The sequence below is a fragment of the Zalophus californianus genome, chromosome 2 (assembly GCF_009762305.2).
Source record: "Zalophus californianus isolate mZalCal1 chromosome 2, mZalCal1.pri.v2, whole genome shotgun sequence".
NCBI lineage: Eukaryota > Metazoa > Chordata > Mammalia > Carnivora > Otariidae > Zalophus > Zalophus californianus.
In genome coordinates, this window is record NC_045596.1 from 39,986,925 (window position 1) to 40,008,483 (window position 21,559).

The window sequence follows — 21,559 nt, forward strand, 5'->3', positions numbered from 1 at the left end:
GAAGGGGCTGGGTGTGGTATCTCCTTTCCTTAGGGCAGAGCTCAGAGACCTGAAAGGGAAAAAGCAAGATGAATACCTTGAGTGTCCAGGGATCAAAGGTCACCAGGCAAGGTACAGGCAACAGTAAGGCACCAAGGCCCAAGAAGTAGGGGGCTCATCCAAAGGGTAGATAAAGAACGGCAAAGTCTGTACATTAGGCACGGCTCTTTCAACTGCAAATAACTTGATTTAAGCAGACAACAACAACAAAAGGAATGTGCTGGCTCACAAAACCAAGCAGGCTTGGGAGGCTTCAGGCACATCCGAGTTCTGGATTGTTTTTCTTTTTTTTAAATTTTATTTTCTTTTGAGAGAGAGTGCGAGGGGGCGGGGGGTGGAAGAGCACAGAGCCCAATGGAAGTCTCGATCTCACCACCCTGAAATCATGACCTGAGCCAAAATCAAGAGTCCGACGCTTAACCACCTGAGCCACCCAGGCGCCCCTGAATCCCAGGGTTTAAATGGTGTTGTCTGTGCTCCCACCACTGCTCAGAGCTGTGTCTCACTGCATGCCGGCTTCATTCATACTCTCCTACTGCAAGCAGCTTCGCCCATAGAGCAGGCCAAGATGGCCACCAGGAGCTCCAGGTTAAATCACTCTAGCAGGGGGAAAAAAGAAAAAAAAAGAATCCCAAAGGAAAAGAATGCCGCCTCTCTTACCTGGAGCAGAAATGGAGGCTGACTGAGCAAGGCTGGGTCATGTGCTAACTTCTGAACCAATCAGTAGTTCCGGTGGAGGCACTTCTCAGATAGGCCAAAGCTAAGTCACATCACCAGCCCTGGGGTTAGTGTCCACCCCACCCAAACCGCAGTAACTGTGGACTGAGAAGTTCCCCAAAGGAAGGAAGTCCAGGCCAACAAATAAGGAGTCCACTGTGGTGTAGTTACTTGTCAGTCAGGCCCCAGATAACGAAGGAGAAGCACAGTCCTGCTACTTAAAGCGTAGAAGTGATATGGGGAACAAAGGCAAAAGAAATGTAGATAAAATTAAATGTCCTTATAACCTGCAGCCCGTTGGCAAATACTTGAGGCAGACGGAGTAGAGCATTCCTCTAGGAACTCCCAATCTTAATGTTAATGTCTTGCTAGAGGCAAAAACAACCTTAGCTGGACAGTAAGTAGCCAGGACTTCAGGATCCCATGAGTCTTTAGCATGTGAAAGTCATTTCTGAAACTTCCCTTGGTCTTTACCTCCCCACCGCTCACTCCATAGTATATAATCAATTGCCCCTCACAATCCCAGGGCGGCCCTTTCTGCCCACGGGTCCTGTCCTCATGCTTTAATAAAAACCACTTTTTTGCACCAAAGACTCTCAAGAACTCTTTCTTGGCCATGGGCTCTGAACCCCAACATTTCCACATCACAAGGGCTTTGAAGTCAGACAGAACTGGTTTTAAATTTCAGCTCCGACACTTACTAGCTGTGTGACCTCAAGCAAATTATTTAATTTCTCAATGCCTCAGTTTCCTTCCTATAAAACAGGGATAATAATAGTACCTACCTCCTAGAGATGTTTGGAAAGAGTAAATGGAATAATGCACATAAACTGCTAGACACAAAGCTTGACACAAAGTGATCAATAAATGGTAGCTATTATTAGTAATAATAACAATAATGACAATTATTATTATTTAGAACAAGGGGACCACATGAAGGGTGAACTGTGACTCAGTGAAAGAGCCATGTCAGCACTTGGATAATCAGCCCTGGGTCAAGTTTCATTAAGAGCAACTCAGGACACAACGCAGGGCCCTAAGTGATACTAAGAAAATTTAAATCAATAAATTTGTTGAGTACCCACTGTGTGCCAGGCACTGCACGTACAATCATGAATAAGATACATATGGCTCTGACGTAAACTACCATGAAGACTATAACTTTGTATGATATTATTTTGGGGGTGGCGGTGAGGGAGGGTGTACTGAATCTGCTTCATTACTTTCAGTGCTGAGCATACAAGAGAACAATGCCTGGGCCCAACTGTTGGAATGCTAAGAAGAAATGATGTGGGGAACAAAGGCAGAAGAAAAATTATTAAATTTCCTTACTACTTACAGCCCATTGACAAATCCTTGAAACGGGCAGAGTGACATTCCTCAAGTAACTCCGCTACCTCGATGATAATACTTCCTCAGGGCAAAGCCAGACCCCCAGGATTCTGTGAGTCTACTTAACATATAAAAATTCCTTTGGAAACCTCCTTTATCTCTACCCCCCAAGATACATGTTGGCAATCATCCTCCAAGCGCATGACCCACCAATATACATCTGAAGAGTCTCATGACTGAGTTTTTACTAAACAGTAATAAATGACCTTTTCCTAATAAGAGCTAGCCCCCTCAAGGTCCTGGAAACCTTGTTTCCAAAATACCTGGGAGGCTTACGCTATACCGAACCCTCTCCCAACTTGAAAGTATATAACGGGCCACTCCTCATGACCCTGGTGCAGCTCCTTCAGCCCACAGGTCCTGTCCCCATGGTGGTTTCATAAAACCACCTTTTTGCACCAAAGACGTCTGGTCTCAAGAATTCTTTCTTGGCCACCGGCTTTGAACCCTAACATCTTTCCTACATCAGGAACAGAACTACAATCACCTCCCCAAAAAAATGCCTTTGCATGAATTAGAAAAAGTATATCTTCCTTTAAAAACTTTACTTGCATCAAAAACTAATGATATAATGTATGGTGATTAACATAACATAATAAAAAAATAAATAAATAAAAATAAAAACTTTACTTGCATCTTCCAACAACCTGTCACAGTAAATAAATCTTCTAGATCTACAATGTGAATGACATCCCAGAGTTTTACAGTACATAACCTGCACAACTGTACATGGTGGCCCTAGGCAGAGACACGGAAACCGGGCTGGGGACTAAGAGAGGTCAGGGTAGAGGGGTGGGGATGGAGTGTCTGGGAGTCCCATGGCCTTTGGAGACAGAGAATAACTTTTGCTGCACTATTTTATATGGTAGCCACTTGCCACAAATAGCTATTGAGCACCTGAAATGTGGCTAGAGCAAATGAGGAACTACAGTTTTAATTTTATTTAAATTTAATTTAAAATTTAAAACTGAAGCAGTATAAAATGTTTCTCCATTAACCGCAACTTTATTGTTTGGTAGGACTACATCTTACATTATCCACTGCACTGCATAAGACATTGCCTTGCCTTGCACTGTACTGGATCGTATTACTCATATTCAAGCTCCTGGTTGTTTCTGGCCTCCCATTAATAATCATTATATGATTACACAGTGAAATTATAATGTTTCTTATATATTGGGCTACACAAAATATATTATTAAAATAAATTTCACCTAGTATGTTTTGCTTGTTTCACATGGCCAGTAAGAACCTCCAAATCACAGAACATTTCTATTCAACAGTGCTACTATGAAGACATCTTAGGATCTTCAGGTTAAGGGGCTTGAAGTGATATCCAGAGAAACTGGCTGCTTTCACTTTGTTTGAAGCAGACTTTTATGTTTTCTTCTAGGTTGTCCAATTCTGTTTACCAGGACAGAAAATAATAAGAGGAATGGAGCATTGCTCAGTGTGGATACTCAGCAGAGCTATAAGCATACCCTCTTGAGTCAGACAGTATTGTTCTCAACTTTGGCTCCACCACTGAGCCAAATTTCCCTGAATTTCCAAGCTTTAGGCTGGCTCTTCATCTGTAGAATGTTGGAAATAATCTTACCCACTTCATTGGATTGTAGGGCGGGTTAAATGAGCTAATCCATGTAACAAGCCCCACTTGGAGCCTGGCACATCTTATGTGCTCAAAAACATTAACTATCGGGGACAGGTGGTATATTATTTGGGAATAAAGAAGGTGCAAATGAATGGTCTCCCTGTATCATTGAGCTCCGCTTGCTGTGGTGTAAGAGGGCGCATCCCTCCTATGCATTTATCTCTCTGGACCAAAGAATTCAATGGGAGTATTTTACTCAATCTTCTCTGCCACCGATAGATATGTTTGCTTTTCTCTAAGTCCATTACATCTTTACAGTACATTGATGAAACTATCTTAGATGCTGAAACATGAAAATGGGTAAAATGACATTTCTGAATTATTTGTAACGACACCTAAGATCTAGTTAGTTCTCTTGTTCCAAGCTATACACTTAGTGAATCTCTTCAGTTAAGAGTCCACAATCATATCTGAATCTCTTTCTTTAGTAAAAAACTAGAAGGCAGGGGCATCTGGGTGGCTTAGTCAGTTAAGCATCTGCCTTCAGCTCAGGTCATGATCCCGGAGTCCCCGGATAGAGACTCGCATCAGGCTCCCTGCTCAGTGAGGAGTCTGCTTCTCTCTCCTTCTGCCCCTCCCCCTGCTCTCGTGCTCTCTCTCACTCTCTCTCTCAAATAAATAAATAAAAATCTTAAAAACAAAAAAACTAGAATGTCCATCTACATATACAGATAGATTAATTTTACCTAAATGCATTCTTCACCACTGCATAGACTTGAGACCAGCAGTTTGGCTTTTAGCGTCCCAATATGTTCATGTTGACTGTAAACTTGGGACTTTACACTGTGTACTCCCTCTTCTACATAATTTTTTTTTAAAGATTTTATTTATTTATTTGACAGAAGAGAGAGACAGCAAGAGAGGGAACACAAGCAGGGAGTGTGGGAGAGGGAGAAGCAGGCTTCCCGCTGAGCAGGGAGCCCGATGTGGGGCTCGATCCCAGCACTCTGGGATCATGACCTGAACTGAAGGCAGACGCTTAACGACTGAGCCACCCAGGTGCCCCTACATCATTTATTTTTTAAAAATAATAATAATAATTAGACTAGTTTACTCACATTTGTGTGCTAGGAAATGTCCATCTATGGCTGCCTTTGTTCTGTTTTTACCCTCCCCCCATTGCTGACTTATAAAACATTTTTCCCAAACTCCCAGTGACTCAATCTATTTAACAGCCTTTGTGTGGAGTCTTTTCAAAGTTACTTTAAAAATCACAATTTATCTCTAACTTCCATGATTATTTAATGCTCTTTAAAAATGCCAGTGAATGTGTCAAACATGACTCCCGCTGACAAAGGAGTGGCCTATGCCTATCCCCCTGAAAGGTTGTATTTGCTTAAAAAGTGTAAAATCCGCTTTCCCAGCACACACACTCATGGCAGAATTTATTTTAGATTCCACTTGTTCCACAAAGTTCAAGAAAAATGTCATAGACTGTACGTTCAATTTACCCTCTGATTCTCAGGAAGCTCTTATCCTCTGAGGCTCACCTTCCTCATCTGTAAAATGAGCATAATATAGATGTCCTTTGCTAAATAGAGCAAGTCATCTCATTATTCATGAACGTGTATAAAACACTCTGAAAAGCTCAAAGTCCTTTACAAGCATTAGGCCATGAATCTTTCTGAAGTGGACTGTTAATTATGTGTCATTATGGTTTGCTTAATAGGTGGAAAACCTGAGGCATGGGAACATAACACCAGTTAATAGCCGACTTAAAAATCTAGCCCAAGCTTTAAACATTAGACAGGAAGATGTCAAGGGGAAAATCTGAATAGGAATCCACTCTGCTCTGGTTCTTTATCAAGAACCGAAATCAATGCAAAATTCCCTCACTTTGCTGGTTGTCCTGCCCCTCCTACTTCCTCTTCCGGTCCAAGTACAGGGAAATGGGTGGGAGGGTTGGAGTTCCCTGCGGGCTTATAATGCCTTCTCCTGCTTACACAAAGGTTCCTGAATCCTAGGCCAGGTACTGAGGTCAAATGTTGTTTCACAGATACTATAACAACCTCTCCACTTTTTGTTACTGATCCCTGGAAACTTTTCCTACCACATCCAACAAAATGAAATGAGGCGATAGACATTACCAACCGGAACACAGCCTCTTGGAAATGGGACCTGTTGGATTACTCTAGCTTTATTATCTGATCTACCACCTGGTACATAACATGGCCTGACTATGTCTTCACACAAAGTAGATACTGTTGATCTAAAAGGTCAAAAAAGAGGATAATGGAAACTTTAGATAGCTTTATATAGCTAGTGAGCTTTTTCAAATTATTATTTCGTGTCCTTCTGACAATGATTACTAGAAACTAGAAATCCTTAATCCCGGAGTGGTATTTTGAGAAAAACTCCCCAAGAAAATAATCCCCAAAAGGGAACAAATGTATAACAACACTACTTACTTAAAAAAGAAAAGAACCCCAATTGTCCAACAATTGAGGACTGGTTCAAAATACTGGTTTGTGTGTGTGTGTGTGTGTGTGTGTGTGTGTGTGTTTTGGTGCAAAATGGTAGTTTTATGACAGCACAGGGACAGGACCCGTGGGCAGGAAGAGCTGCTGCACGGGGTTGTGAGTGGTGGCTGATTATATACTATGGGGTTGGGGGAGGTAAGGACAAGGGAGGTTTCTTTCTTTTTTTTTTTTTAAACATCTTTTCTTTTTTCTTTTTTTTTTAAGATTTTTATTTATTTATCTAAGAGAGAGAACAAGCAGTGGGGAGGGGCAGAGGGAGGGGGAGGGAGAGGGGGAGGGAGAGAGAGAGAGAGAGAGAGAGAGAGAGAGAGAGAGAGATAAGCAGACTCCCTGCTGAGCAGGGCTTGATCCCAGGACCTGGAGATCATGACCAGAACTGCAATCAAGAGCCAGATGCTTAACCACCCAGGCACCCAAAGGGAGGTTTCAAAAGGATTTCCATATGCTAAAGAAGACTCACAGGCTACTGAGGCCTTGCCATTGTCAAGTTAAGGTTGTTTTTCCTTCTAGCAGTAAGATAGTTGGGAGCTTCCTGGAAGAATATCATATATTAACAAGACAATCAGCTAGCTACTAAAAATGATAATTAAATTAAAAATGTCTATATGAAATAATGAAACCCAAAGAACTTTATGCCTGAACTAATTATAATCTCAAGAAGTAATTGCATATATATAATATATAAAGTACATATATATTGCATATATATAAACATTACAGAACTTGGCAGTTACATAAACAGTTGCATGCAGTGCTCCTTAAGTAAATTATTTTCTAGAAATTTGCTAAAGATTTTTAACAAGTCAAATAATGATGAGATGACTGGGAGGGGGTTCACCAAGATTCTCTCTGGAAAGGTTTTGGGGTTGTTTTTAATTTCTTTGTAGGCTTCAGCATTGTCAACATTTTTTAACAATTAGCATATGAGACAACTTTTTTTTTTTTTTGTCTAAATGATGTCAGGGAGAATCCACAGAGCACACTGAGAGTTGAGGAATCTCTGTGGCATCCAAGGATTTAGCCTTAGTCTAGGTGAGGTAGGAGGATGCGTCACCAGCTCTGAGCCCAAAACCCTCTTTCAGCTACGACTCCAGAACCTATGAACAAGAATTCTTTAATGCAGTGCTTCTATAACTGGTTTAAATGTGTGACAAATAAGTTGACAATCTTTTAAAAAAAATTAAAAAGCATTCACACCTAAATTTATGTCTTATTCATTCGTAACTCAGTTAAATTGTATTTCTTCTTATCTGCATGGCTAAAGGATCAGACATTTTTATCAGTCAAGGCAGGAAAATAAAAAAGAAAGCCAACCACCTTCTATGAAACAAAAATAACCACAATGGTAAAAACCAACTTCGCTGCACACTTAAATTATATCCGCAGAAAAATAAACCTTGAAATCACTCCTTTGTAGGGAAAAAAAAAAAAAAGCCAAGACTTAGGGGAGCCTGGGTGGCTCAGTCGGTTAACTGTCAGACTCTCTCTCTTTTTTTAAGATTTATTTATTTGAGGGAGAGAGGAGAGAGAGAGAGACAGAGCACAGCACGAGTGGGTGAAGGGCAGAGGGAGAAGCAGACTCCCTGCTGAGCAAGGAGTCCAATCCAGAAATCAATCCCAGGACGCTGGGATCATGACCTGAGCCAAAAGCAGATGCTTAACCAACTGAGCCACGCAGGCGCCTTGAGTGTCTGACTCCTGATTTCGGCTCAGGTCCTGATCTCTGTGAGTTGAGGGGGGGATTGAGCCCCATGTTGGGCTCCCACTCAGTGGGGAGTCTGCTTCTCTACCCTTCATACTCCCTCTGCCCCTCCCCCCCACTCATGTGCTATCTCCCTCTCTCTAAGATAAATAAATGAATCTCAAAAAAAAAAAAAAAGCTACAATTTCACTTTTGGGGCAGTCATGTGGAGATTCCACATGCTGTGGCTGAAACATAATATCGGGGGATACATGTGGACATGAGAGTTTCCAAGGAAATAATAACAGAAAGACATTGTTGGAACTCTATTCAGGATAAAGAAAAGTTAAAATCTTTTCCTATGAAATCAGGCTAGAACTTCACAAAAATTAAAGATAAATGAAGGAGGATATTTGACAGAGAGTTCTACGTTAGAAATAGCTCATATAGCAAAAGACAATTTAAAATCTGTCACTTTGATACTCTGTAGCTAATCATTTCAAAAGCTTTTAACTTTCAAAAATAAATTACATGTAGTCCCAAAAGGAAATACATATACACTGCTGAAATCCAAAGAGATCTTCCTCCTTTATAAATGTACAACTCACCCGTCTAGACAACCTAATCAGCACACACTTCCCTCCCTCCTCCAAAAGCCACTCTTCTTAGCCATAAAAACCAAGACAATCACAACACTGTGCTAAGAGAAAATACACAGGTGGGGGAAAAAAATAGTGGTAGTAGTAGTCGTAATCTGTGTTGTCCTTTTAAGAATGTTATCAATGGGGGCGCCTGGGTGGCTCAGTCGTTAAGCGTCTGCCTTCAGCTCAGGTCATGATCCCAGGGTCCTGGGATCGAGCCCCACATGGGGCTCCCTGCTCCACGGGAAGCCTGCTTCTCCCTCTCCCACTCCCCCTGTTGTGTTCCCTCTCTCACTGTCAAATAAACAAATAAAATCTTAAAAAAAAAAAAAAAAGAATGTTATCAATGAGGGGTGCCTGGCTGGCTTGGTCAGTGAAACGTGTGACTCGGGGCTGTGAGCTCAAGCCCCACGTTGAGTGTAGAGATTACTTAAAAAATAAAATCTTTAAGAAAAAAAAAGAATGTTATCAGTGAGAACTATTTCTAAGTAATACCAAGAAACAATGCACTTGGGAAAACTTAAATTGAATGTTTCAGTCTATACAGCAAAAGTGAAGTGAAAGTCTAGTCAAGAATTTAATAAATTTAGGCTATTCAACTTGGATAACTATGACCAAATATCTTTTTGTCCTAACTGCCAAATGTCCACAATTATCTGGAAAATTCATTCAGTACATTCATCAAGTATTTATTAGGCATTGCACTCTTCCCTAGGAGAGTTTACAATGCAGCTGAGAAAACAAAAAGAACTTAGGTGAAGCACTTAGCACATTAGAGAAAAACATACTGCATGGAAAGTGAGGTTGCAATGGCTTCAAAGATTCTATTTAGAAAAGGGAAGGATGGCCATGGACGGAAGAATGAGCACTTCAGGTATTCCCACTGGCCAAGTTTCTGTTCACAATGGTACCTGGCGGGTTCCAGCGGAATAAGTGTTTTCTACCCATCTTCTCATTTGCTGTCATCCCCCAGGGAGCAAGTCCCTCCTGCACCACTCCAATGTAGCAACTGCCAGCACTGGTGTTTTCTGCTTTCTGTCCTCCCAATGCATAGGCATCACCTTGGGAGTACAGAGCTTTGCTTTTTCCGCACAGATAAGATGGTTTGGGAACAATGCTCTCCCTCCTTCCGTGGAAGCTGACTCTCCTCATTCGTCTGTGTGTAAGCAAAAAGTCCTGTTGACATTGCCAAGCGACTGGCATAGAGGGCGGCAAGATCACACTGAATTAAAGAAGCCTAAGGATTGATTCAATTGGTAAAACGGGGTTGGGAAAGTTGTGATCATCCACGAGGCCTTGGATAGATCAGTCATCTCTGCTCAGCACAGCCAGAAACAGGAACTTGGTGCACATTCCAAGAAAGACATGAGCTTTGAAACAGGAAGTGAGGATGCTTCTGCTGGTAAGGAAATTGTGTGATGAACTGGTCTCCAGAAGGAAATAGTGATAACTTCCATTAAGGCCACAAGGCCACCAACAACAGCAGGCTTGCCTTTCAGATTTAAATATTAGACTTACTATAGATGAGTTTCACTGAATTTAAGACAGTCAGAGGCCAAGGTGATGGAATGAGTCCTCCTCGACACACTGAACTAGAGAAACAGGAACAAGGGCTCTATGACCAGTAAGCTACGTTATCACCCACGCTAGGGCTAGAGGTTTTGCCTCCCACGACAAGTGTAATTAGTTGGCAGTGGATGCTTAAAGTGGTAGAAGAAATCTGAGGTCCAACCTGGGTTCAGGGAGAGAATATGCCTGGACTGGTCCAAGAAGGTTATTGTTGGTAAAGGCAGGAAGACAGCAGTAGAGTGCCATGGCTGAAGCTCAATGGGCTCTCAGTGGAGGTTCGTTAAGGTACCAATGGCAGATTAAACAAAACTTTCTACCTTCTCTCCCTCCTGAAAGGCCAAGAAAATAACAACAAAGGATTTTTTTTCTTTAATGTATGAACCCAACAAGGATGGAGAGAATGGAAGAAGAGAAAATAGGAAAACATTTTGGTGGGGTGAGGGGAAGACAAGAAACAACCTCATTAATACCATGGAATCTCCAAAATGCTACATAATTAAAGGCAGTTAGACCCTCTGCGGGGAGAGGGGAAAGCAAAAATAAAGAGGGCTGAAAGCTTCTTTAAAAGGCAGTTGGAGGGGCGCCTGCGTGGCTCAGCTGGTTGAGCATCTGCCTTTGGCTCAGGTCATGATCCCGGGGTCCTGGGATCGAGCCCTACATCGAGCCCCGCATCGGGCTCCCTGCTCCGCGGGTAGCCTGCTTCTCCCTCTCCCACTCCCCCTTGCTTGTGTTCCCTCTCTCACTGTGTCTCTTTCTGTCAAATAAATAAATAAAATCTTTAAAAAAAATAAATAAAAGGCAGTTGGATGTCCCATATCCCTTCAGCCATTCTGAGCAGGTAGGTGATAATCCCCTCCCTATCCTTGCAAAAACACCTGGAGTTTCTTCCCCACCTCCTCTCCAAAAGAGGGTCTCTGGAATGGGGTACATCAGGCTCAGGTGTTGTACTGGAAACACCATGGAAGGGTTTTATGAACATGTGGATGCTGAGACTTCCAGCCTTCTCCTCTACCTCGCTCCCAGATCACTGGCAGCCAGGCTCTCCGCCACCATCCAGGAAAAAGAGAAGAGCCTTTTCTGAGGACTCTCCGTGGCCCAAGAGGTAATGACATCAGAGCTTCTACAAATATAAGCCCCAACCAGATCACCAGACAGTGACATTTCCAGTCAACAAGCCCACACACATCTTCACCTTTTAACACCCCACTCAAATGTGAGCAGACAACAGAGGGTATCAGAAATAGGAGGCAAACCTCTAACATGAATGATCCAGACCCAAACTAATAGACAAAAGCAACTTGGGGAAACGGAGTCTGTGATGGAAGGATTAAACTTTCCAAAAAAGTTTGTCCTCAGAGAGATAAGACAGATAAGCACTGAAACCATAAAACAAAAGCAAGAAATAGATATTGAAGGGGCCAAGAGCAGACAACCTCAAAATGCATCACTTTGGCATGCTGATTATTCTAGATAAAAGTTACTGAAGAGACAGCCGATGCAAGAAGGACACTCAGACCCTCTTCTGTCTCCTGAAAGCAGGAAATAAATCTCCCATGTGAAAGATGCCCTCCCTGTACCAGGAGGTAAAAAGACATCCCCTACAGCCAGAGATGGAAAATTTAGAGCCAAGAAGGTTGTATAAACAACCCTTGTTACTTTTTATTCATTTACTACCACAGCCCAAATTCTGTTTAGAACTCTTTACTAATTGAAGTTCCCAAAATGTTCTGTGTCCTGTCAATTCTTCACAGATTTATTGTTTCTTTGTCTAAAAAAATATAAAAACTGCCTGCTTTAATCATTTCTTTAGGTCCCAATTTCATAATTGGGCCTCTGTGCGCTTGGAATAAAACTGTTTTTCCCCTGTTAATCTGTCTCATTTAAATTTAATTCTTAGTCCGGCTAGAAGATCTTGAGGGCAGAGGAGAATTTTTCCTTTCCTTCAATATACCACACACATACACACACACACACATTCAGAAAACAAAAAGAGCTTTTAATTTAAAATAATTAGAAATGTGATTATACTTATTAAAAACTCAGTGGAAGGGCTAGATGATAAAATTGAGAAAATCTCCCCAAAAGCAGAACCAAGAAATAGAGAGAAAATATTTAAGAAAATTAGGGGCTCAATATCTAATATATGAACAATAAGAGTTTCTGAAAGAAACATCACAGGGTGCCTGGGTGGCTCAGTTGGTTAAGTGGCTGCCTTCAGCTCAGGTCATGATCGTGGGGTCCTGGGATCGAGTCCTGCATCACATCAAGCTTCCTGCTCAGCGGGGAGTCTTGCTTCTCCCTCTGCCTCTGCCTCTCCCCTCTGCCCCTCCCCCCGCTTGTGCTCTTTCTCTCTCGCTCGCTCTGTCTCTCAAATAAATAAATAAAATCTTAAAAAAAAAAAAGAAAGAAACATCACAGAAAATGGAGAGGAGGAAATTATCAATGAGTCAATTCAAAAAAATTTCCCAAACTGAGGGATCTAAGTTTCGGGATTCAAAGAACCCAGCACAATGGATGAAAGCAGATCCATACCAAGGTACAGCATCATGAAATTTCAGGATCATGGAGACCAAGAGAAAATTCTATAAATTTCCATAAAGGACTCAGGAGGCTTGTAAACTGTGCATAAATTACAGGCAAAATTTGAGGAATCAGAACAGTTCTGAATTTCTTAAAAGCAACACCACAACCTAGAAGGCAATGAATCAATGCCTTTAAAATTTCCATCCTAAAATTCTAAACAGTCAATTGTCGGTGGAAAACAACTATTTCCAGGCATTCACTGCCTCAAAAAAATGCATATCCCATGCATCTTTTTCCAAAAAGCTCCTTGAAGATTGTTCTACCAAAACAACGGAGTTCACCAAGATGGAGGAAGACATGTGCTTAACAAGAGCTCCAATACAGGAGAGAAATGATGGGGATCCCCAGGATGATGATGAAGGTCTTCAGGGTGACAACTGGTCCCCATGTGTAGGGCAACTGGTCCAGATTAGGGCAAGGCAGGAGACTCAAGGACAACTTCTTCAGGAAAATGAAACTGACAATACCCCATGCATTTGAGGCAAGTTTTAGAAACCTGGCCAAGAGTTTTGGGTCAAATTAATGATGAGGACATACAAAGCTAAATAAATGAACAAACAACTATTAATGCCAAAGAAAACAAAAAGTTGTGCTTGGCTTAGCTCTGCATATTGATCTAACCAAAATTACTGCTTAACTACTTCAAAAATGGGAAAATAAGGAAGCTGTGGGTAGAGATGGGGGTGAGAGAAATAAAGGGAGCCACGTCACCACCTTCCACAGTGGGAAGTCAATAGATAATGCTTCAAACTGCAAAATTCAAGAAGTAGCAACTATAAGCAACAAATACCAAAATAAGCAGCTCAAAGAATTACAAATGGTTGTTTCTGAAGAGAGAGATATGTAATTTAGATTAAAAGTTTAAAAATTAAAACAAACAAACAAACACATGTTGACTTCTATGCCCAGGCATTTTTACATTTATTTGCTTTTGCTTTGTCTCCCCAATAACAATTTGACAAAATTCCATCCTTGTTTTTCCCAAACAAAAGAAAATGTAATTTTCTACATCTAGTCCACGGTAGCTATGGCCATCTGAGCTCTGAGCAGCCAAACGTGGTGGGAAAGGTAATAGTTATAACCCAACGCAAGGAAGGACTGGTTGAGCTAGGGCAGAAACAAATAGGTTGAGACAACTACTAAGCCCCTCTCTTCTGGGATTCTTTTCAACAAAACTATCCTCATGGCATATTCGCATGGTACAGGATAATCTTACAGTTGCCAACAACCATGAGCCAATTTCACTCCTGTCTAACAGACCCAAATGTCCCTCTTCATGACACGAATCTAACCAAAGCAGCTGGCCCCTAAAACAATTGATCTGAGTTCAACTTCACTCCTCTTTACCTCTGTAGACTGAGTAACAGGAGAGAATAAGGGCTCTGACGCAAGTGGCCCTCTCCTCAACAGATATTTACTAAGCATCCACGGGGGACCCAGCACTAGGCTGAGGGTCAACACCCCTGTGCCAACTACGTGGACCTAGCCTGTCCTGAACAATAAGTTGATTCCCCCTAAGGGTGAGAATCCAGGGAGGGGTGGAGTCGGGGTAGAAGCCACAAAACTGGAAGAGCTGGGGCAGGGAGAGAAGGCACCAACTGGGCCAACCTGGAGGAACCTGTAAGCAGAGGTGTGATTGGAGGCCCAAGGCTCAGGCTCCTACCACTCTGGATATGCAGAGGAATGCAGGGAGACCAACAATTCTTCCCCAAGCATAAAAGTAGCCAGACACTGCCCACAACCCTTCCAACCACCCTGTCAAGTGTCAACTTTACAGAGCAAAAGTTACCATTCTCTGAGCTTTACCACGGTTGGATAAAATACTGCCCCTGCCCTTGAGTGAGTAGCTGCCGAGAAAACATGATGACTGTCTTAGTATACAGAATAAGTAAAGCAGGTTCAAAGTGCTAGAGCACATTAATATTCTATATTTTCTATTTGGGAAGATGTGAGAATTTTAGTTCAAGGACCTATGTGGAGCAAAGGTTTTGCCTACTAGAGCACAGCACTGATTTGCATGTGTCTACAACACTTGCCCTATACAGTCCCAAAAACCAAAACATATACACCCTTGGGGGAAGAATCAAACTCATTAACATAAATACATTGCAGTAAGCGTCATGAATTGGCAAGAGTAGTACTACATTGATCAGATTAATTGTAGTACGGGGAAAGTAGAGGTCTTTCCTAAACACTGAAAATGTAACTGAACTAAAAAATACTTTCCAAAGCAAAATAAGAAAATTACAACATACTTTCTTTTCTCCATATAAATCATGATATTCCATACTACATGTGATTCTTGCTGACTGAGCTACCAGTGTCACAAACCAACCTGTTAAATCCTAAACGTAGGGCGCCTGGGTGGCTCAGTTGGTTAAGCGACTGCCTTCGGCTCAGGTCATGATCCTGGAGTCCGGGGATCGAGTCCCACATCAGGCTCCCTGCTTGGCGGGGAGTCTGCTTCTCCCTCTGACCCTCTTCCCTCTCATGCTCTCTCTCTCTCTCTCAAATAAACAAATAAAATCTTTAAAAAAAAAAAATCCTAAACTTAATTGGGAAAACCACTGGTTTGTTGAGGTTGTTTCTTCCTCCTCAGCTCTTTAGGGGAGAATCATCTCAAAGAGAGTAAATTCTTGGAATTTCCTAAAAGGAAAATGGGCACTCGCTGGAAAAATACAGGGTATATGCTCAAAACACTTGACTATTTTGGATAACCTTCAAACCCACTTAGCCACCGGCTCATCCTGTTGTTCCCAACCCTTCTAATCAAGTATTCCAGTTTCCAAAGAATGGCAATAGATGAGACTGTTGCCGAACCTGGTACACAGAAATGTATTATTATTCTTCCATGGGGGGGAAAAAATCAGATCAAAAGCAAATTTAGGATCCAAGGAAAAGTGCACACTCCGGATCAAGGTCTAGTTTTTCCAATACATGTATTCACCGAACCGCTGTTTTCAAGATTCAGACTATTTCCCAGATTTAAAAAAAAAAAATGTGAAGTTGGTGGGGTGAGGCACTCGGACACTGAGAACTGTGTAATGTCTCTGTCGATTGTGCCAACTTTCAATCGAGACTGCGCTGCCGCCCAATCAGACTGGAGGAACCAACCTGGCCGCACCGCTGGGAAGTGACCCCAACGCTGAACCTGGCGCGGGGCGGCTTCAGCCCCGGGACCCAAAGGGAAAGGAGGCGGGTGCTCCTCGGGAGAGGCCAGCGCCTGAACTCGAGAGGCGGAGAGGCGGCGGCCTCCGGGAAGCTGCAGCTACGCGGCAGCGCGCACCTGTCCCTTCTTCCTGGACCGGAGTGGACCGGATCCCTCACCTGCCTTGGCGCGCCCGCCCTCACCGCGCCGCGTTGGGGAGAAAATCTTCCTCATCCCAGGAGGGTCTGTCTCTGGGCTTGCGAGAGCCACCTCTCGCCTCGCACCCGTCCTGACCCTTTCCTGCCCGGATTCCCGCAGTCCCGGGGCCGCCCCTGCTGACCCGCGGCATCCTTACCTGGCTGGAGCGCGCAGGGTGCGCGGAGCCGCGGACAGTGTGAAGTCCCGCGGGCCCGGCCGAGTTGGGAGCCTGGAGCCCGCAGGCCCCGCCCCCGGCCGCCCCGGCCCGCCCTGCCCCACTCGCTCCGCCCCCGCTCGCTTCTGCCCGCAGCAACCGGTTCCCACGAGCCCTGCGGGAGGGGCGGGGGGCGTTGCACGCGCGTCCCGGCTGCCGCGACCCAGCTGGAGTTTCAAGTAAGTCGCAGGAGCGTCCCTTGGGTTCCCGAACGCGGGGCTTGGACTACCTAGGCCCAGGCTTCCTACCCCAGGAGAGCCGCCCGGTGAGGTCTGGGACATCCTCGGGCCGGGGGAACCCCGAGCAGTGCCACCTGTGGGTGACTGGGGACTCTGTCGGAATTGGGGGCCGCACCTCCCCTTCCGCTAAGCGGTGGCGGGTCAGGCGGGATGACAAGGTGCTTTGGAGCGAAACAAGAGTTTTATGAAAAGAGTAAGTCTTTTTCTGTCAAACCTGAGGCATCGGAGCATATCTGGTACACTTATAGGGTCACGTGCATTCGCTATTAATGTATTAACACTTCACTCACGGAAAAGTAGAAAACAGCACTTGTGTAAGACTTACTATGGGCCAGGCACTGTTTCGAAACTTTACAGGTATTAACATTTCTACAAAGTATACGTTATATCAGAACCCCCCATTTTACCTGTGGTGAAAGTGAGGCACAGAGAAGTTAAATAACCAACCTAACTAATGTCACCCGACTTAATAAACTGAAAAGCTGGGATTTCAATCCAGGTAGTCCTCCCCTGGAGTCAGTCGGCCCAGTAAGCCGCTGCTATCCTGACTCACCAAAATCTGCGTGTCACCACCGAGTGCGGTGAACTCTTTACAGGCCTGGGGAAAACAAAGACAAGGGGCTCTGGCCTCAAAGAGCTTTTATTCTAGTCTGGGGAGAAAGACAGTAAGCAAGTACAAAATGAAACCACTGCACGTGTGAGAAGTGTCTTGACTATAAGAAAGCAGCCTGGTGGCTTTGAGTGTGATGGGGAGAGGGAGGCTGCTTTACACCGAGGGATCCTGGACACTTCTCTGAGAAGGTGACGGTGGAGCTTGAGCACTAAATGAGAGGACAACCTGACGATGAAGCTAATAATTAACAAGTCCATTAATAATGATTAATAATTATTATAGCTCATGCTTGTTCGGGACTTTACAACACACATTATCTCTCCTTTGACTATGCAGTAACCCTGAGAAGTCTGACAAGATTCCATTTTACAGAGGCAGGGGTGGACCCTAAGGGTTGGGAAGTTTAATGACTTGCCTCAGTCATTAGGTAGGAAAAGGGAGGGGGGGTGGGTGGGAAGATGGCACAGAATTGAACCAAGACCTTCTGATGCCAAATCTTCTCTCACTCTGGTGGGGAAGCCTTGAGAATAATGACCTGTACTCAGAATGAATCTAGTAAAATTCTCTTTTGTCATCTACTGTCTCTTCCCAGCCCCCATCTCTCCTTGCCTCTTATCCCATTCAGAAACTACTGTTGACTGGTTGACGTAATTTCCCCCAGGGCAGGTGTTCTTTGAGGGAGCAGAGGTGAAATTATATGCCCAAAAAAAAAAAAAAGTGTGTATGTAGAGAGTTATAATTATTTATTATGGTAATAAAGTTGGTTTTCTCCCAAGAAAAACGCTCATCACTGGGTGTTAATACGCAGACAATGAATCATGGAACACCACATCAAAAACTAATGATGTAATGTATGGTGATTAACATAACATAATAAAATAAAATTAATAAAAAAAAATGTTCATATACATAAGTGAGAGGACTTAACACTTCCATCAAATCGGCTGATCCCAAAAAGGTAGGAGAGCCACTGTCTTAAAGGGTTAACTGATACTGTGGTGATTAAAAGAACCGATTTCCAATTCACTTTGCCTGTGCTCGCTGGGTGACTCTGGTGGCTCCAATTTCTGGCTTAATGGAAATGAGGTTGTCAAAGTTGATGACGTCTGACTGAAAGGGCGGCAAACCCAAACCCTCATATTACCCCTTCGTAAAGTTTTAAAACTAAAAGAGAGGAAAATGTCTATATTATCCCTCTTAGTTCTCAAGAAAACCAGAGAGAACTGATCTGTAAACAAAATACCTAGATAACAGAATTCATTATCAGTGATAATTGAGGTAGTTTCCATAATGTTATACTGTGTCCTAAAGAAGACATTCATTACGTTATCAATGTAGGTAGGTGGTTGCTGCAGGTGTATCGTCCCCAAAGCATGTAGCATAGAGTACTGGCAATTGTTTTCAGCAGAGTGTTGATAAGAAGAGAGACAGAGGTAAAGATAGCAAGAGAGACTTTTTTATAGAACTTCAACTACACGGATGAAAAGGTGTAAAACTGAACTCAGGATGTGGTGGGCTAAAAAAACACATTTAATCTTTATTATTTCTTATGTGAAAAGTTCAGTAGCTTTAATAGAAAACAGAATACAGTTTAGGCCTATATAACTCGGTTTTTACACTGTGCCCTCATCAAAAGAAGGAATGTGGTCATGCTGGACTTAAAACGATTTCTCCTTCTGCCTTCAAAGAGAAGATTTCAACAATATTATTACTGTCTTCTTTATTTTAAAATAATATTGAGGTACAGGAAAAAAGGCATTTATGTAGACTTCTCAGAGACAGGGACTCCCTTCTTACAAGATATCCCCATGGCTTCTATAAAATTCGTATGTTTAGATGGGCAGTATATCAGGTTGACATAATGTTAGTTCCTTGAGAGAAGAAAATGCTTCTTTTTAACTTGCACATAGATTCCACATTGTGCGTTAAAAGACACACGGAATCAACGTGAGAGGTTTATAAATAAAAGCTCATCACACTTTTTTTTTTTTAATCTCTGGCTTTCTTTTGTAACTTCCTTCCTACTCAAAAAAGACCTGACCCATCCTGCCTGCATACTACATGTTTGTTGAATGAACGAATGATGACAATGATGAAAATAGTGTAGACCTTATCAGTCTTTTATCAACAGTCTGTTCCTAAGAGAAAATGACTTCACTGTGGTGGTATGATATATCTGCTTCTCTTTCCATCATGCACTGAAAGTAGTTCCTTCTTTGGAACTACACAGAAGGAAAGAAAGAGGTTTTTTGTTTGTTTGTTTTTTTAAAGTATGCACCACACCCAACATAGGCCTTGAACTCACAACCCTGAAATCAAAAGTTGTACACTCTACCCACTGAGCCAGCCAGGTGTCCCCTGTAGGAAGGACTTTTAAATGTTGGACATAAAATCAAGAATTATATTCCAGACACAGTTGCTAAATAAATCATTCAAAAGGAAGAAAAAGCATCATATACAAAGTATGTTTATAAGATCATCACTAATAATAATACAATAATCAAATGCTCAATAACAGGGAAATCTTTAAGCAAAACTTATCAATAGTATGGAATGTCATGCTGTCACTAAAAATAATATATAGGTTAATAAAATAGGAATGTGGAGAAAAACATGAACATTAAGTGAAAAAAGTAGAACACAATGCTTTATGTATCGTGTGATTGCAACTGAATAAAAATAGTGTGGGAAGAAAATTGTTGGGTTGAAAATAAGAATAATGATTGTAGTTATTGAGGGGGTTGCTATGTACCAGCCTCTCTTTTCAGTACATTAGTTTAATTCATCTAATTTTCACAACAGCTGTGTGAGGAAGGTACAGTTGTTATTTTTGTTTTACTGATGAGGAAACTGAAACCGAGAAGATCTGAGTAATTTGCCCAAAGTCACACTGTTAGTGAGTGGCAAAGCTAGGATGTAAATATAAAGCAGTATGATTCTAGAGTTTGCACATTTACCAACTCAAATCTGGCAGAGAAAATCATGTTTGAATCATAGATCATGGGTTTTGTTTGTGTTTATGTTTTTATTTTTTTTTTTAAGATTTTATTTATTTATTTGACAGAGAGAGACACAGCGAGAGAGGGAACACAAGCAGGGGGAAGCTGGGGAGGGAGAAGCAGACTTCCGGCTGAGCAGGGAGCCCAATGCAGGGCTCCATTCCAGGACCCTGGGACCATGACCTGAGCCGAAGGCAAACGCTTAATGACTGAGCCACCCAGGCGCCCCAAGATTTATTTATTTATTTTAGAGAGCATGCCTGCCTGCCCTCTTTCTTTGCCCCATGAGGAGGAGGAGGGGCAGAGGAAGAGAGAGAGAGAAAATCTCAAGCCAACTCCTTGTTGAGCACAGAGCCTGATGCAGGCTTGCTCTCAGGACCCTGAGATTATGACCTGAGCCCAAATCAACAACCAGACACTTAATCAACTGAGCCACCCAGGTGCCGCATGTTTTGCTTTGTTTTTTAATATCTCCTTGTATAATGTTTTTATGTTGATTTAATAGTAAGCAAAAACTTTTTAAATTGCAAAAGTCAGAAAAGGCACAGATGTAAAACCAGATTACACTCAGAAGAGAGAGATAACAAAGGTGAGAAACCTACCGAGTGAAACCCTCTGGGTTTGACCAGTTTATGTTTTGGATTAGGATCTAAATAGTGATTCAAATGGGTGCAATATATCAACAACTTGATAATTTATGAGAATTGAGATAAAATGATCTATGTCACAACAAATGTTATATTCATTATCATTACTATGAATAAAAAGTATATTCTGGCCTGATGTTGTACTTGTACTTGCTGTTCCTTCTGCCTAGGATGCTCTACACCCAGGACTTTTTGAAGCTGCCTTCTCAACAGTGACAGTCATGAAAATGTGACCATCACTGCATTAGCAGAAAACAGAAAACACTGATGAACAATCCTGAAAAAAATCCCCATTATGGTGGAGCTTACCTTCTAGTGAAAAGGTTAGTCATTTAAAATCTGATTTAGTTGCAAGTTAACAACATCCCCTCTTGGTAGGTGAATAATGGTCCCCAAAGATGTCCACATATTAAATCCCTGGAACCAGGAATATGTTAACTTATATGATAAAAAGACTTTGTAGATGTAAGTAGGTGAAGGATCTTGAGATGGGGAGATTATCATGGACTATCCAGGTGAGCCCAGTGTAATCACAAGGGTCCTACAAAAGGGAGGCAGGAGCTTCAGAGTCAGAGAAGGAGAGGTGATAAGAGAAGCAGAGGACAGACAGAGAGAAAGAAGGAGATTTGAAGATGCTACACTGCGGCAGCTTCTAGAAGCTGGCAAAGGCAAGGAAACAGATTCTGCCCTGAAGCCTCCAGAGGCAAGCAGCCCTGCTGACAGCTGGATGTTAGCCCAGTGAAACTGA

The 21,559-nt window shown here is 42.5% G+C and overlaps 1 protein-coding gene and 1 long non-coding RNA gene across 3 annotated transcripts in view; one reads left to right on the forward strand and one right to left on the reverse strand.

Moving 5' to 3' along the window:
• Nucleotides 1–16,332, reverse strand: part of TEC (tec protein tyrosine kinase) — a 142,711-nt gene extending 126,379 nt beyond the window's left edge. Inside the window, exon 1 of one of the 2 annotated variants that reach the window (XM_027599879.1) lies at nt 16,257–16,332. The gene's annotated coding sequence lies outside the window, so the exon portion shown is untranslated. The remainder of the gene's footprint in view (nt 1–16,256) is intronic. The other variant, XM_027599875.1, reaches the window with a different exon arrangement.
• A 77-nt stretch (nt 16,333–16,409) lies between these two features.
• The window catches only part of LOC118356726, a 28,057-nt gene continuing 22,907 nt past the window's right edge, over nt 16,410–21,559 (forward strand). The window contains exons 1-2 of the long non-coding RNA XR_004819918.1: nt 16,410–16,492; nt 20,982–21,134. This is a non-coding gene — a long non-coding RNA (uncharacterized LOC118356726). The remainder of the gene's footprint in view (nt 16,493–20,981; nt 21,135–21,559) is intronic.